The sequence below is a fragment of the Canis lupus genome, chromosome 1 (genome assembly GCF_003254725.2).
Source record: "Canis lupus dingo isolate Sandy chromosome 1, ASM325472v2, whole genome shotgun sequence".
In the NCBI taxonomy this organism is placed as follows: domain Eukaryota; kingdom Metazoa; phylum Chordata; class Mammalia; order Carnivora; family Canidae; genus Canis; species Canis lupus.
The window spans coordinates 61,173,480-61,188,395 of NC_064243.1; the positions used below are offsets into that span (position 1 = coordinate 61,173,480).

The 14,916-nt window shown below is 36.0% G+C and overlaps 1 long non-coding RNA gene across 2 annotated transcripts in view; it reads right to left on the minus strand.

The window, feature by feature from the left end:
• Window positions 1-14,664, minus strand: part of LOC112644504 (uncharacterized) — a 32,073-nt gene extending 17,409 nt beyond the window's left edge. Inside the window, exons 1-3 of one of the 2 annotated variants that reach the window (XR_003126435.3) lie at window positions 14,215-14,664; window positions 8,833-8,894; window positions 369-1,604 (exon numbers count right to left, since the gene is read on the minus strand). This is a non-coding gene — a long non-coding RNA (uncharacterized LOC112644504). Of the gene's footprint in view, window positions 1-368; window positions 1,605-8,832; window positions 8,895-14,214 lie in introns of those variants that run through there. The other variant, XR_003126434.3, reaches the window with a different exon arrangement.
• Between the last annotated feature and the right edge of the window lie 252 nt (window positions 14,665-14,916).

Genomic DNA, 14,916 nt, shown 5'->3' on the forward strand with positions numbered 1-14,916 from the left:
GGTTTCTTAGGTTTTGACAAATGTACTGTGGGAATGTAAGAAAATAACTCTAGAGGAAACTGGGTGAGGTTTTACAGGAACTTTCAGTACTATCTTTTCTCTTTCTCCCTTTTTTTAAAAAAATTTTTTATTTATTTATTTGAGAGACAGAGAAAATGAGCAAGGTGGGAGGGAGGGAGAGGGAGCAGTGGACTCTTCTCCGAGCATGGAGCCCATTGCAGGGCTTGATCCCCAGGACCCTGGGATCATAACCTGAGCTGAAGGCAGATGCATAACCGACTGAGCCACACAAGTGTCCCATCTTTACTTTTCTGTATACCCAAAATTATTCCAAAAGACACAATTTATTTAAAAATATGTATTAGATATGTTTTAATCCTTAAAATAAGCCTATGATACATGTACTGTAACTAACCTCATTTTAGAAGTAAGAATCTGAAATTCAGAGAGGTTATTTCTACAGGGTCAACAGCTGCTACCAGGAGTCAAATATGGGCATCTCACTCTAGGTTGTATCCTCTTATCCCGTATACTTTTCCTTATCTCTAGATTCAACCGATCAAGAAGTCAGTAGTGGATGTAAACCACAGTTCAATTGATAATCTTCTGGTGCTGGTCATTTCCTGATTTCAGAATGCTGCACAATCAACCACTACCCACTACCAAGACTGCAAATTCCAAATTGGGTGCATTTTAACTGGTTTTCATGGTTATGCCTTAAATTCATTAATCCCACACTGAAATGTTGAACTCTGTGGTCATCTGGGATTTGTGAGGAAAGCCATTGTCCTAGCTCCCTGGACTGGTTCATGTTCCACCACCACCCATCCATCCGTGTGGGGCAAGTCAGTCTAAGGATCACACTTCTGTGCCTCCTTTGTCAAACTATTTATAAAAAATACATAGTTTCTGAAAATAACTGAAAAAAACGTATTCAGAGAAAGGAAACATAGTAAAGCAAGAACACTCCAGAAAAGGTAAATAAAAAAGTCACTCATAAACTTTAAAGTCTATGACTAGAACTTTAAGCTCAGTAGTAGCTAATGTGTTCCAAATAATCTTATTGTACACAGCAGTCAAAAACCTCTTTATTCTTTAATGGGTGTTTCTAGCTGCTTTCTTACACCCTTGAAAACTTTACGTCTTGCCTGCACAGCTGCAACTATGACCACAGGCCATTTCTTTCTCTCATTATATTGCCTACCTATTTGTAACAATATCCTTTATTGTTTCCTTAACCACAAACAGCACCGTGGGAGAAAGAAACCCTTGGCCCTCTTATTTATTTCAGTATGACAGATGAAAATGTGTGGGGGAGGCGAGCCAACAGGAAGAGAACTTTTTTCTTTGATGCTACTATTTCAAAGCACATTTTACACATTTTTGTTTTGTTTTGTGCTTTAATCCAGCCAATGAATATCTACGAGATTTGCAACGTGTTGTGAAAAAACAAAATTAGGTCTTTAAAACTATGTATGAGAGTTCAAAATTGAATTTGCCTGAGAAGAGCTTATCATTTCTCCTCCAAAGATTTAGGCTATTGATTAAAACATTTGACACATTCCCACTGGACTCATTTTTCTTCTGGAAACATTTATTTTCACCTAAAAGACAGTGAAAGCAGACACTTATTGTAAGTCCTATAGTATTTTATTTCTTCCTAAGTTATATATATATATAATATATATTTCCTGTTTTGTCATTGATTTTGATTTTGTCTCTTTTTGCACAAATTGTTTAACAATTCCTGAGCCGGGATATTTACAATTACAGTTTCCTTCTGCTAAATATGTCTAGGAAGATTTTTTTTAAATTGGAACAAAATTGTATCAGGATTCATTGGAAATAACCAAAATTGGATGTAATGTGTAAATAAAATTCAAATAGTGGCAGAACCAATTTATCTCGAGCTTAGTGTGAGATTTATTGGTGCTACTGTCAATCCTGTTACTGTTGCCCCAAGAGCCTGTAATCCCGCTCTTTCCTCAACTTTTATAGTACAGACACAAAAATCTGTGTTTTTCCTACTAAACTAGGTCTTTGGTTTCCATTGTGACCATGTCTTATATTTCTTAGTATTCTCTGTTCCCTAATTGTGGAAAGTGTCAGTATATTATGGTTGATGATACTAAACCTTCTGCTGACAGGAGCAGATTAAAAAAATAGTTTGTTTTCCTATATGTTAACTCAAGGTTGTTTAAATGTCTTACACAAAAACGTGAGTAATCTGGACTTAAATTTAAAATTATTTTGTAATGATTGATAGGAACTCTAAACAATGGATAGAAAATGGCTCTAGGGCTCCTAGGAAGCTGACCTAGAGGAAAAACAGGTACCAGGGAGGAAGGATGGCTTTTTCATCAAATGCTTTCTGAGGGTATTAATGACTGTCTGCGTCAGGTTATGATGCCAGGGTAGTCATTCCTGTGGAGCTGATAAGGAACCTTTGTTTGGCAAGATAAACAGGAGTGAATCAACTAAGTGGTTTTTTTTTTTTTTTTTTTTTTTTTTTGTGATTCTCACATATTCCTTGAAGAGGAAAAATAATCCCAGTCTCAGGTTAAATTAAAGATAACTCTTGATAGAGCGAGGTAAAGAAGTTTCAGATTTGGGTAGAAGATGATTTCACATTCCACAGACCATCTTCACATGAGTGCAAATATCTAGAGCATATGATTGTGGATATCTGAGCCATGAGCAGAAAGTAAAAAAGGAAAGGGCATAATACATAAGGCTTTAACAACTTTATCATCAGAATAAAAGATCATTGAACTCAGTATTCGTGCCTTTCTATACACTAAGAGCTGCAGAAATATGGACTAGGAAGGATAATCTCAAATTTAGATTAGAATATTCAAGTAGTAAAAAAACCCAAAACACATAGAATTACATTTTGTGGCGTAAGGGATGGTTACATTTGCAGTCCTGCGACTGAAGGTTAGTAACTTGAGTGTGAAAAACCCTACACAGAAAAATTAGTACATATTCCAAGCATTTCATTCTAAATGTTGTAGTCATCTATTGAAAACAAAATAAATAGTTCTGTCTCTGTATTTGCCTTAAAGTGCCCACAAATGTGATACAGTATTATTCCTTATGCCACATAAAGAATATTCAAAATTTGGTTGAGTATCTAAAGAACTCCAAAACTGCATGCACTCTACACCTTAAGATGGACCTTATTGGTTTTGTTTAAAAAAAAAAAAAAAAAACAAAGAAAGAAAAATGCTGCTTTGTGTATATGCATAGCAGATTGCCATTATCACAGAGAGAAGAGAATGAAAACAGACCAAATCATAATCCACATTCCATACTGTTTACTTTGTTATCAAAGTAGCTGAAATGAGATACCTAGCTTGCTCATGGACATTCCCTAGGCAACATCATTCTTTATTCTAAATTTTATCAAGGTCTTAGAATTCTTAAGATAAGCTGCAAAGAATCCAATTGCAAAGCTACGAGAAATAAGACAACAACTTTTGATATTTTTAAGACCCTAGCCTGAGATTGCATAATGTTTTGAGGCAAAGAACTCTAAACAGCCATTCCACACATAGTTAGATGTGTGTGTGTGTGTGTGTGTGTGTGTGTGTGTGTGTGTGTTAGGGTGGGTAGGAAAGAAGGGGCAGGGTAGAGGGAGAAGAAAAGAGAGAGGAAACAGACTGCTGCTTACTTTAGTTAATGTTTCTTCTCTTAAAGAATAGTTTTCATGTCCATAAATGTTTACTTCACTTTTTCAAAACACCAAGAGTAGTGAATTAAACTCTTTTAGTTTAATTTGATGAAAATTTTCTGTTGGGCTCCTCACCTTTATTATAGGGGTCATATAACTGGGACAGTCCTTGATACAAAGAAAGTGCAAGAGAAAATTATTTCCATACTTCTTGGCATCCTGCACTCCCTTCCAGTTGTTTCTTCGTGTCAGAAATTTATAAAATTTCTGATAGATAAATAAATAGATCTATCTGAAGTATAATTGACATACAGTGTTATATTAGTTTCAGGTGTACAATGCAACGACTCAACCATTTTATACATTACGCAGCGCCCATCACAATAAGTTTACTCAAATGTCTTCATGTATTTCACCCATCCCTCCACTTTCCCTCTGGCAACAACCAATTTTTCTCTGTACTTAAGAGTCTGGATTTTTGTCTCCTTTTCTTTGTTCATTTGCTTTGTTTCTTAAATTCCACATATGAATAAAATCGTATGTTATTCATCCTTCTCTGACTGACTTATTTCTCTTAGCATTATACCCTCTAGGTTTTTCCATGTTGTTGCAAATGGCAAGATCTCATTCTTTTATATTATTTTATATTGTTTTATATTCTTTTATATTGTTCCATTGTATATAATCCATATTTATATATATATCCATCTATATCTATATATTTATACAGATACCATATTTCATTATATGTATCTATGTGTCTTTTTTATCCATTCATCTACAGGTGGGCATTTGGGTCCTTCCATATCTTGGATATTATAAACAATGCTACAATAACATAGGGGTGTGCATATCTTCTGAGTGAGTGGGTTGTTTTTTTTTTTTTTTCAGTAAATACCCAGTAGTGGAATTACTGTCTCATATGGTAATTCTATTTTTAATTTTTTGAGGAAACTCCATACTGTTTTCCACAGTGGCTGTGCCAGTTTTCATTTTTGCCAACAGTGAACAAGGGTTCCTTTTTCTTGGCATCCTTGTCAACTCTTGTTGTTTCTTGTGTTTTGGTTTAAGTCATTCTAACAGGTGGAAGGTGACATCTCATTGTGGTTTTGATTTGCATTTCCCTGATGATTAGCGCTGTTGACAAATTTTCTTTTTATCTTTATATCCATTCCTGTATCCTATCAATGTATATGTGCAAATTATAATACCTACTGTGCAGGAGAGATGTTTACACTTTTGTTTAATATCTCTACAAAATCTCTCAGGAAGAATATTCCAAAATTATAAATACAGTTTGCATGAAAATAACGTACATTATGTTATCTTACAGGCTTATGCTAACCAATTTTTTAGTTCAAAATTGAGTTCCATACACTTTATTTCTTTTAAAAACTGCTTAACATGAGATGTACCCTCTTAACAAATTTTAAATGTACAGTGCAGTATTGTTAAGTATAGGTACAATGCTGTAGAGTAGATTATCGAACTTACTCATCTTGCATAATGGAAACTTTATGCTTTTTGAACAACAACTCCAACTTTCTCTGTTGCAGCCTCTGGCAACAACCATGAAACTCTGCTTTTACTTGATTATTTAGATACCTCACATAAGTAGAATCATGCAGTACTTGTCCTTCTGTGATTGGCTTATTTCACTTAACACAATGTTCTCAAGGTTTAATCATGCTCTCACCTATGGCAGGATTTCCTTCTTTTTTAAGGCTGTTTAATATTCCATTAAATGCATATACTGTAATTTCTCTATCCACTTACCTGTCAATGGACATTTAGGTTGTTTCTGCCTCTTGGCTGTTGTGACTAATGCTGCAATGAACATCAGAATGAAAATATCCTTTGGGGGTCCTGTTGTCAATTCTTTTGGATAAATATCCAAAGTGAGATTGCTAGATTATTTAGTAGTTATATTTTTAATCTCTCCAGGAATCTCTCTACTGTTTTCCATAGCAGCTGCATCATTTTACACCAAGAGTGCATAAAGGTTCCACTTTCTCTAGATCCTTGCCACCACTTGTTATTTTTTATATTTTCTTATAATAGCCACACCAATAGGTGTGATGTATCATTGCGGTTTTGATTTTATATTATTTATTTATTTATTTATTTATTTATTTTAATTTTATTTATTTATTTTTTAAAATTTTTATTTATTTATGATAGTCACACACACAGAGAGAGAGAGGCAGAGACACAGGCAGAGGGAGAAGCAGGCTCCATGCACCGGGAGCCCGACGTGGGATTCAATCCCGGGTCTCCAGGATCACGCCCTGGGCCAAAGGCAGGCTCTAAACCGCTGCGCCACCCAGGGATCCCTGATTTTATATTTTTTAAATGAATAGTGATGTTGAGCATCTTTTTTTACATACCTGTTGGCTCTTTGCATGTCTACTTTAGAGAAATATCCATCCCAGTTCTTTGCCAATTTTTAAATCGAGATTTTTTTGTTATTGTTGCTGCTGGTGGTGTTTTGGGGTTTTGTCTTTTTTTTTTTTTTTTTTTTTTTCTTTCTTTCTTTCTTTCTTTCTTTCTTCTTTCTTTCTTTCTTTCTTTCTTTCTTTCTTTCTTTCTTTCTTTCCTTCTTTCTTTCTTTTTCTTTCTTTTCTTCCTTCTCTTTCTTTTTTCCTTGTAAGAGTTCCTTATGTATTTTGAATATAAACCTCTATCAGATATATGTTTTGTATATATATTTTTCACATAGTTTAGGTTGTCTTTTTACCCTATTGATTGTTTCCTTTGCTGTGCATAAGCTTTTTAGTTTGATGTAGCCTACTTGTTTGTTTTTGCTTTTGTTTCCTATACTTATAGCCAAAGTAAATATCAAGAAGTTTTCCCCCTACATTTTCTTTTAGGGGTTTACAATTTCAGATCTTATGCTTATGTCTTTAATCTGTTCTGAGTAGATTTTTCTGTATGGTGTAAGATAAAGTTCCAATTTCATTCTTTTGTGTGTAGATTTCCAGTTTCCTCATTGTGTATTCTTGGCAACCTAGTTAAGGACCAGCTTACTGCATGTGCATAGGTTTATTTCTGCCCTTTCTATTCTCTTCCATTGGTCTAGATGTCTGTCTTTATGCCAGTACCATACTGTTTTAATTACTGCAACTTTGCGTTATATTTTTAAGTGAAGACTTATGATGATCCTCGCTTCATTCTTCTTTCACTATATTGTTTTGGCTATTTGGAGTCCTTTGGCTTTCATATGAATTTTAGGATTGTTTTTAAAAATGCCACTGAAATTTTGAAAGCGATTGCATTAAATTTGTAAGTCACTTTGAGTAGTATGGACATCTTAATAATATTAATTTTCTCAACTCATGAACATAGGATATCTCTCCATTTATTTGTGTCTTCTTTAATTTCTTTCAAGAAAGTTTTTGTAGTTTTCAGTGTATAGTTGTTTCACTTCCTTGCTTATTTATTCCTAAATATTTTATTCTTTTTGATGCAATTTTAAATGGGATTGTTTTCTTCATTTTCTTTCAGATAATTTATTATTAGTGTATAGAAATATAACTGATGTTGAGTTTGTATCCCACACTTTTACTGAATTTATTTGTACTAACAGGCTTTTTTTGTGTTTGTGTGTATGGAGTCTTTAGGGTTCCCTACGTAATAAGATCAAGTTATCTGCAAATGGAGATCATTTTGCTTCTTCCTTTCTAATTTGGATGCCTTTTATTTCTTCTTATTGTCCAATTTCTCTGGCTAGGGCTTCCAATACTATATTGAATGGAAGTAGAGAGTGCTTATCCCTGCCCTGTTGCTGATCTTAGAGGAACATATGTTCCTCTAAAGTCGTATGTTTCAGTCTTCTCTTTCCTTTCCCAGAGATAAGCCAGGTACTGGAATCTTGCCCATTGTGTTGCACAGAGTTGGGGGATGAACTCTGATGGGTAAGATGTGCTAGTCTAAGCCTTCTTCAGACATCTAGTAGATCTAGAGTATTCCTGGGACCATCAACCCTCTGAGACATGAGAGACAGATGTTAATCCTTTGGGAGCTCCCAGAAAAGTTGAGACACTGGAGGCGTGGTCCAAATCTTTCCTTCTCCAGGAGAGGCTTGGAATTTGAAGATCTTTAATGCTCATTCTGCTCTAAGCTAGGGGAAGGACTATGGCAAAGGTTTGTATGCTAAATTGCCATTTTTGTTCTCATTGGCTCCCAATCTTGAATCCTTTTGTGTTAGCACTCAAATTTAGGCAAGATAGAAATCAGTCCCTTAGGTGGCCCCCAGGAAAATCAGAATGTTGATTGTATGGTCCAGTTCTTTCTTTCTGTCCCCATAGAGAAGGTGGGAGCTGGAGGTTTCCTCCCAATCATATGGTGCGATACCGGGGAAGGGATTATGGTGAAAAGGTATCTCAGATTTTCCTACTGGCTTCAGTGTGTCTGGTTTTGCATGCACCTGGGATGTGGTTGCTTCTCAACTGGCTTCTGGATTTCTCACAGATGCATTTGGTCCATGAACTGTGGAAATGTGTGTCTGTGAGGCAAGGAAGGCTTAAAGCTTTCGTTTCGCTGTCTTGCTGATGTCACCTCTCCTTTTAATGATTTCTTTTCTCTCTCCAGGTACTTGATTCAGTAGTCATACATATGTCTTGTCTGCTGTACAATTATTAAAAGACAACTGGATTTAAAAGTAAATCAGAAAGTAACATCAGTGTTCAGAAACTTAGTAAAAAGTGGTTAAAACTAGTGTAATTTTATGAAATTCTCCTTATGCAAGGTTCTATCCAATGTGAAGCTAGTAAATCTTCAGCAAATGAGTTCTTGGTTTTGCTACACTTGCTATTCAACATACGTAGGTCAATTGAAATTGGATGAGAAATTACTGAATATTAAAACTTAGAAGAAGATTTTACAGATTTGCAGCTTGTTTTGAGGAAGAAAGAGAGAGAAATAGAAAACTCTGCAGTGTGTGTTGCTTTCCAATTTGAGGTAGCACAGTTAGGTCGGGTATGAGGTATAGAGATTAAAGACCATGCTGGAAGAATAGGTCCAGATGTCCTAAGAAAACGAGTGCAACTGACATTTTGATGAAAATGAGATGATTTTGGAAACCTACATCTCTATCCAGTAAGGATGGCCAGAAGAGAATAAAATATTAACCTCTTAACTGTAGTCTGGGACACACTTACTTGATCATTCTTAATCTAGATGAGCAGATCAGAGTTGGTGTGTGATCATTCAAAACTAGAACCTGGAAAGAAACAGAGAGTACATTGTGCTAAAGTGGAGATTAGTAGAAAAATCCAAGATTGATCAAACTCAGTCTTTCCACATGTCTGGTTATCTTATTAAATTGTCAGTTTCATTTGAATAAAAGATCTAAACTTTCCAAACAGAGAGCTGCAAAGAGGAGAGAGACCCTCTCTTCTGCTTACTTGGTGGGCATATATTTAGAGACATTTCCTAGGTATTGAATATTTCAGTTATCAGCACAGAATTTAGGGAAAGGTTGGGACTGAAAGACAACATTTGACAGCTATGAATCACAAAAGTTACAAGGATCTCAGATTTGTTTTAACAGCATACAAATTCATTTTTACTGCAGATAAGATTATCTTACTTCATTAGAAGTTGGTATTAGCTTCAAGTATGTATAAATTTTGTTGTTTTTCTTGACTGCAAAAGCTCTGCACCTGTGCTTTCTTAAAGCACATTGAAAAAATAAAAACTCCTAAGAGAATTATTTTCTCTTTTGCCAATACTAGTCAATCTCGCTTTACTAACCAGGGAAACTACAAATTACTATGGTTCTGAGGTTGGCAGACTGATACAATTAGTTCCCCTACATGCTTGACATTCCACGTTAGTAAGTAGAAAGAACGACAAAAAAAGTCTTTCCTGCTGGGAACATGGTAGAAATGTTAGGATTCTTTCCAGAAGAAGAAGGAATCCAAATCCACAACAGCACATTGTTTGCATGTTTTTCTAGGCTTTATTTTCAGCCTTGAAAATTTTCACGCAGCGCCTCCTGCCAGAATATGACACACACCACTGGGCCTGAAACTAGCACCTGTGAGAAGCAAATCCATGACCATGAAAATCTTCAGTTCCTGAGTGGGACAGAATAAACCCTGTTTCATGGAGTTTGTGCCAGGGAAGGGCCACAGTTTAGCTGGCACTGTAGCCATGACCAAGAAACAGTTTACCAGGACTTTACAATTCACAGCATTGTTTGAACTCTGCACTGTAGCTACACTAACTAGATTATAAGATGTGGTTGCTTTTGTTTGGTGCCTATCATATATATGGTGTGATGCTTACTTTGATTACTGCACATATTGTCCTAATACTGTAATCTCCTTTTGGCTTGTCTGTTTACCCTCTAGACTAATAATATAAGTGAGTGAAGTGAGGCCACTTCACTTTAACAACAGTCAGTATTTTTTTCCCCCACTTCTGTTAAAGACATGGGTGCACTGCATGAGTGATGCAACAAGCACTTAACCTCATTGTACAGTTAACCATCAGGAATGGCAGGGACTGGAACAAAATGAAGAAAGTTTGCCCCATCTGAGGGTGTGGCAGTCACTTAGCTCTACTTAATTGTTGTTGACTGAGTCCTAGTGATAATAGATCTTCCACATTCTAAAAAGGAGCTGTATAATGTGAAATTACTTAAATTTTAAGTGTTTTTATGGGCACAATCTGTAAGATATTCAAGGGCAAAAGCCGAATGCTTTATTTTTCAATTTCAAGTAGTGCTCTTATATAATAGATCAATATGTTCTTCCTCTATTATTTTACTGAATTAAAGGCCTGTATACTTTATAGACATGCAGGTGATATATAAGAGAGGTGTCCGTCCACTTGGTAGTATTTTGCCTACACTTTCTCAATCAATTAAAAAACTTTTGCATTAAATAGGATACAATAGATATTAGAAAGAGAAAATTGAAGTGCAATATAGATGAAAACTATACAGAAATATTGGCCCTACAAAATTTCCAGTTCTCCTACTTGTCCATATCACATCCCAGAATATGGAGAAAACATTAAAAACCCATCACATTACTTAATAAATATTTGAATAGGTGAATGAATGAAATAAGTATGTTTGGAATCCTAGATATAATTAGACAAATTAGAGAGTGATTGCTAGGTAGTTCCAAGGACATGTGCCAGCCTTGAAGACCACTGATCTATGGGTAAATGAAATACAATTATAGTGTATGGAGTATATATATTTATTTGTGTATGTGTGTGTGTGTGCACATAGATGTCTTTTGTCCTTTTTAATTTTTTCTCTTTTGTCCTTTTTTAAAAAAAAGATACTAATTTTCATTTTGAGATTTCTGTTTTTCTACTTTTTGAATATTAAAATTATGATATAGTAATAGCATATGTTAATGTTTTTCTATTTTCTTGAAGATCTCTTTTGTTAAGATAAAAGACCATTACTTCTAGTCAGTCCCCCAAATTTTATTTTAAATTTTGCTTGATCCAAGAAATATAAAATTCTGGGAGCCACTGATTTGGGGCTCTTTAAAATTCCTAATGCTCATTTTTCTCTCATTTTCATGTGTTTGGATGTGACTGTGTTACATCTAAGATGGTAGGTAGACGGAGATCCATAGCATGACAAAATGAGCATCTGCAAAAGACTTAATAATTTAAAAAAAAAAAAAAAAAAAAAAAAAAAAAAAAAAAGACTTAATAATTTGGAAAGATGGGTCACACTTTATGCCTTTTAAATATAAGCGAGTGCTAATGATGTTTTGAGGAATTGAGGGCCCCAAGCCAAATATATAGTTATTTCATGGGAGATGCAGCTCAGTGTGAGATCTAGAAACCATTAATAGAACTGTGTAGAAAATTGCCCTATTCAGCTCTGCCCCTGTCAGTAGGGCAGTAAATAGATGTTTCATATAAACCTAGATGCCACTTTCACTACCTCTGAGTGAAGTAGTGCTCATTACATGTGGAACAGGAACAAGGAGGCAAGAGTTCTGATCCATGCAAGATGAAGAATAAAATCCAGGATACTTAGCCTGAAGAAGGGGATTCTGGAGGATTATTTTCAGTATCAAATATTTTCAGGTATAGAGATTTCCTTTATGACATGAAGGGTAGAGTTAAGAATAATGGGTACAAACTATGGGTGACATGGTTTGATGTAAGGAAGTGTTTTATTAGAACAGTACTGGTAGAAAAGGAGAGATGAGGGCAGTGGATGCTCAGGCTAGCATTTGATGATGATGAGGTCTTTGCTAGTCATGGGACTAGATCTTTTAACCCACAGTTTACCCTGGAAGCTATGAGTTATCATTCCCATTTTATCAATGAGAGATGAATGTGTGGGTTGGTGTCTGAGTTGTCTACTGAATTAGAATCAGCAAGCTCTGCTTCTACTACCTGTGCGATTTGCAGCTAATCACCTGACATCTCTGAGCCTTAATATCTCATTTATAAAATCAGAGTGTAAAGCCCAGTGCCTTTGTTTTTGTTTTCTATTGCTGCTATAGCAACAACAACAAAAAACAAACAGTGGTTTAAAACAACATAAATTGATTATCTTACAGTTCTAGGGGGCAGAAGTCTAAAATAGAACTCATTGGGTTAAGTCAAGGTGTCAGCAGAGCTGGTTTCTTCTGGAAGTTCTAGGGAAGAATCACTTTTCTTGTTTTTTTCCAGCTTTTAGAGGCCACCCACATTGCTTGGCTCTTGGTTACCTTCCATCTTCAAGGCCAGCAATGAGGAGTCAAGTCTTTTTATGTCACACCAGTCTGACACTCACTTTCCTGCCTTCTCTTCCCCATTTAAGAACCATTATGATTACAGTGGACATACCTGGATAATCCTTATTTTTTAAAGATTTATCTATCTATTTCAGAGAAAGTGCATGAGAGTGCGTGCATGTGTGCATGAGTCGGGGAGGGGCAGAGGGAGAGAATCTTCAAGCAGACCCCCTACTGAGTACAGAGCCCAATGCGGGGCTCCATCTCATAACCCATGAGATCATGACCTGAGCTGAAACCAAGAGTACAATGCTTAACCAACTGAGCCACTCAGGAGCCCCCTTGGATAATCCTTATAAGTGCCTTATTTTAAGATTAGATGAGTATCATATTAATTAATCTACAACCTTCATTTTTCTTTGCCAGTAACATAACATATATAAAGTTTGGGGATTAAAACATGCACATCTTTTGAAGGTCATTATTTTGTCTACCATCTCCTTTACAGTCATTTTCAGTTTTAATGTTCTTTGGACTTGGGGGAGATTTGGGGGACAATCTCATTTTTAAAAACATTTTTAAATTTTAATTCCAGGGTAGTTAACATACAGTATTATATTAATTTTATATATACAATACAAAAGAATGAAATCTTGCCATTTGCAACAACATGGATGGAGCTAGAGAGTATAATGCTTAGTGAAATAAGTCAGAGAAACACAAATACCATATTATTTCACTCATATGTGGGATTTAAGAAATAGAACAAATGAGCAAAGGAAAAAAAGAAAAGGAGAGAGAGAAAAACCAAGAAATAGACTCTTAACTATAGAGAACAAACTGATGATTACTAAGGGGGAGGAAGATTGAGAGATGGGTGAAATAGGTGATAGGGATTAAGTAGTACACTTGTCATGATGAGCACTGAGTAATGTATAGAATTGATAATCTCATCTTAAGCCAGACCTGTTGCAAAGAAATGAGACAAGACCCAGGGAGGTGAGCAGATCAGAACTCATGCCATGGTCTTAGTGTCCCACAGAACTCCCATCTATCTCTGAACCACTAACTGTATATGATATTGATCTTTCCAACCGGTCCTCAGCCAATCACCTGAATAGTTTAATTCCTGATATCATTGAAATAGAGGCCAAATTTCCAGATTGGATGACATCTGGTTACCTGTTTTTGAAACGGCAAGTACACAGAGAGTGAGCAGGGCTTTTTCAGAGTGCTTGAGTGTTTTTACACTCAGTAGACCCTTGTCACATGGCAGTCTATGTCTAGCCTCACCAAGTCTAGATGGCATCCTTCCTTACAGATGAAATGGGATGTAAGACTGCTTCTAGGCCTCTAAAATCACTGTGCTGAACAGAGCAGTAATGTCAGGAAAAGTGAAATTTACCTGATTCCCTTCTCCTCTTGACTCAGTGACCAAAAGCACCCTTTAGAAGCATTTCATATGCTACTCAAAAACAGGACACAACTCTGCTCAGACATCTAGAATTAACTCTGGTTTATGGCTTATGATAAATTATTATTCCAATGGGTTTCAGCAATGTATTTTTAAAATATTTTTACTAGGATATTAATGTTCTTGACTTTAAAAGTTGAGTGCTTTTTGAGCCCTGTTCAGAATTGAGGACTGAGTAGCATGGAAGATTCTTTGCCCAAAAGAAACAACCATTTTCCTGGAAAAAGGTATTAAAACAATCATTTAAAGAATCTGGAAACTGCCCTAAGGGCATACAGAAAATGGAGAAACATTCATTCAAGAAAATCTACTAAATCTCAGTAGGAACAGTGAAAATCTGAAGCATTTGAGCCACAACTCACTCCTGTCCTTTTTCTTCCCCCACATCACTTCTTATGAAAATGTTCCAGGAACTCTCATTCTGGTAAGTACAGTGATGAAGATGGAGGCTCCCTTTCCTCATAGCATCAGTGTAGGGCTACATTTCCAACTTGTGAAGAGCATGCTGTCAGGTTTTTCTCATCTCTCAGTCCCTTGTTGTAGGAGCTTTATTCCAGGCAAGAGGAGCAGAGAGATCAGGTCTCTCTTCCCCAAGGAGCCTCATTCATATTAGAAACTCTCCCCAGGCATGTAAGGCTGATCCAAAGCAGGGCCCCAGTTGATCCTGTTCAGCTCATTCATAAGGCAGAGATTTTACTTTGGGGAAGGCAAACCAGGAAAACTAGGGACCACCATATCATGTTCCCAGTGAGCCCTCGTCAAACAGTGCTACTCCATGAGAACTAGGTCACTATCTCTACCTCCAGCTCTAGTGTGATGTCACAAAAGCTCTACCCTGGGGGAGAAACAAGTCTTAAAGGGCCCCATAGCTTTCCCTGAGGAAACAACTCTGTATGGAACAGAATGTGGAGAATTTTATGCCTAATGGCATTGCTAAAAAGAAGGAAGATTTTGGTGTAAAGTAATTAAAAGGGCTCTCATAACTCTATGATACAAGCCAAAATAAGCAAAATGACACAGGTATTAGAAGTTTAATAGAATCAAAAAAGGGATAGCCAAAAAGA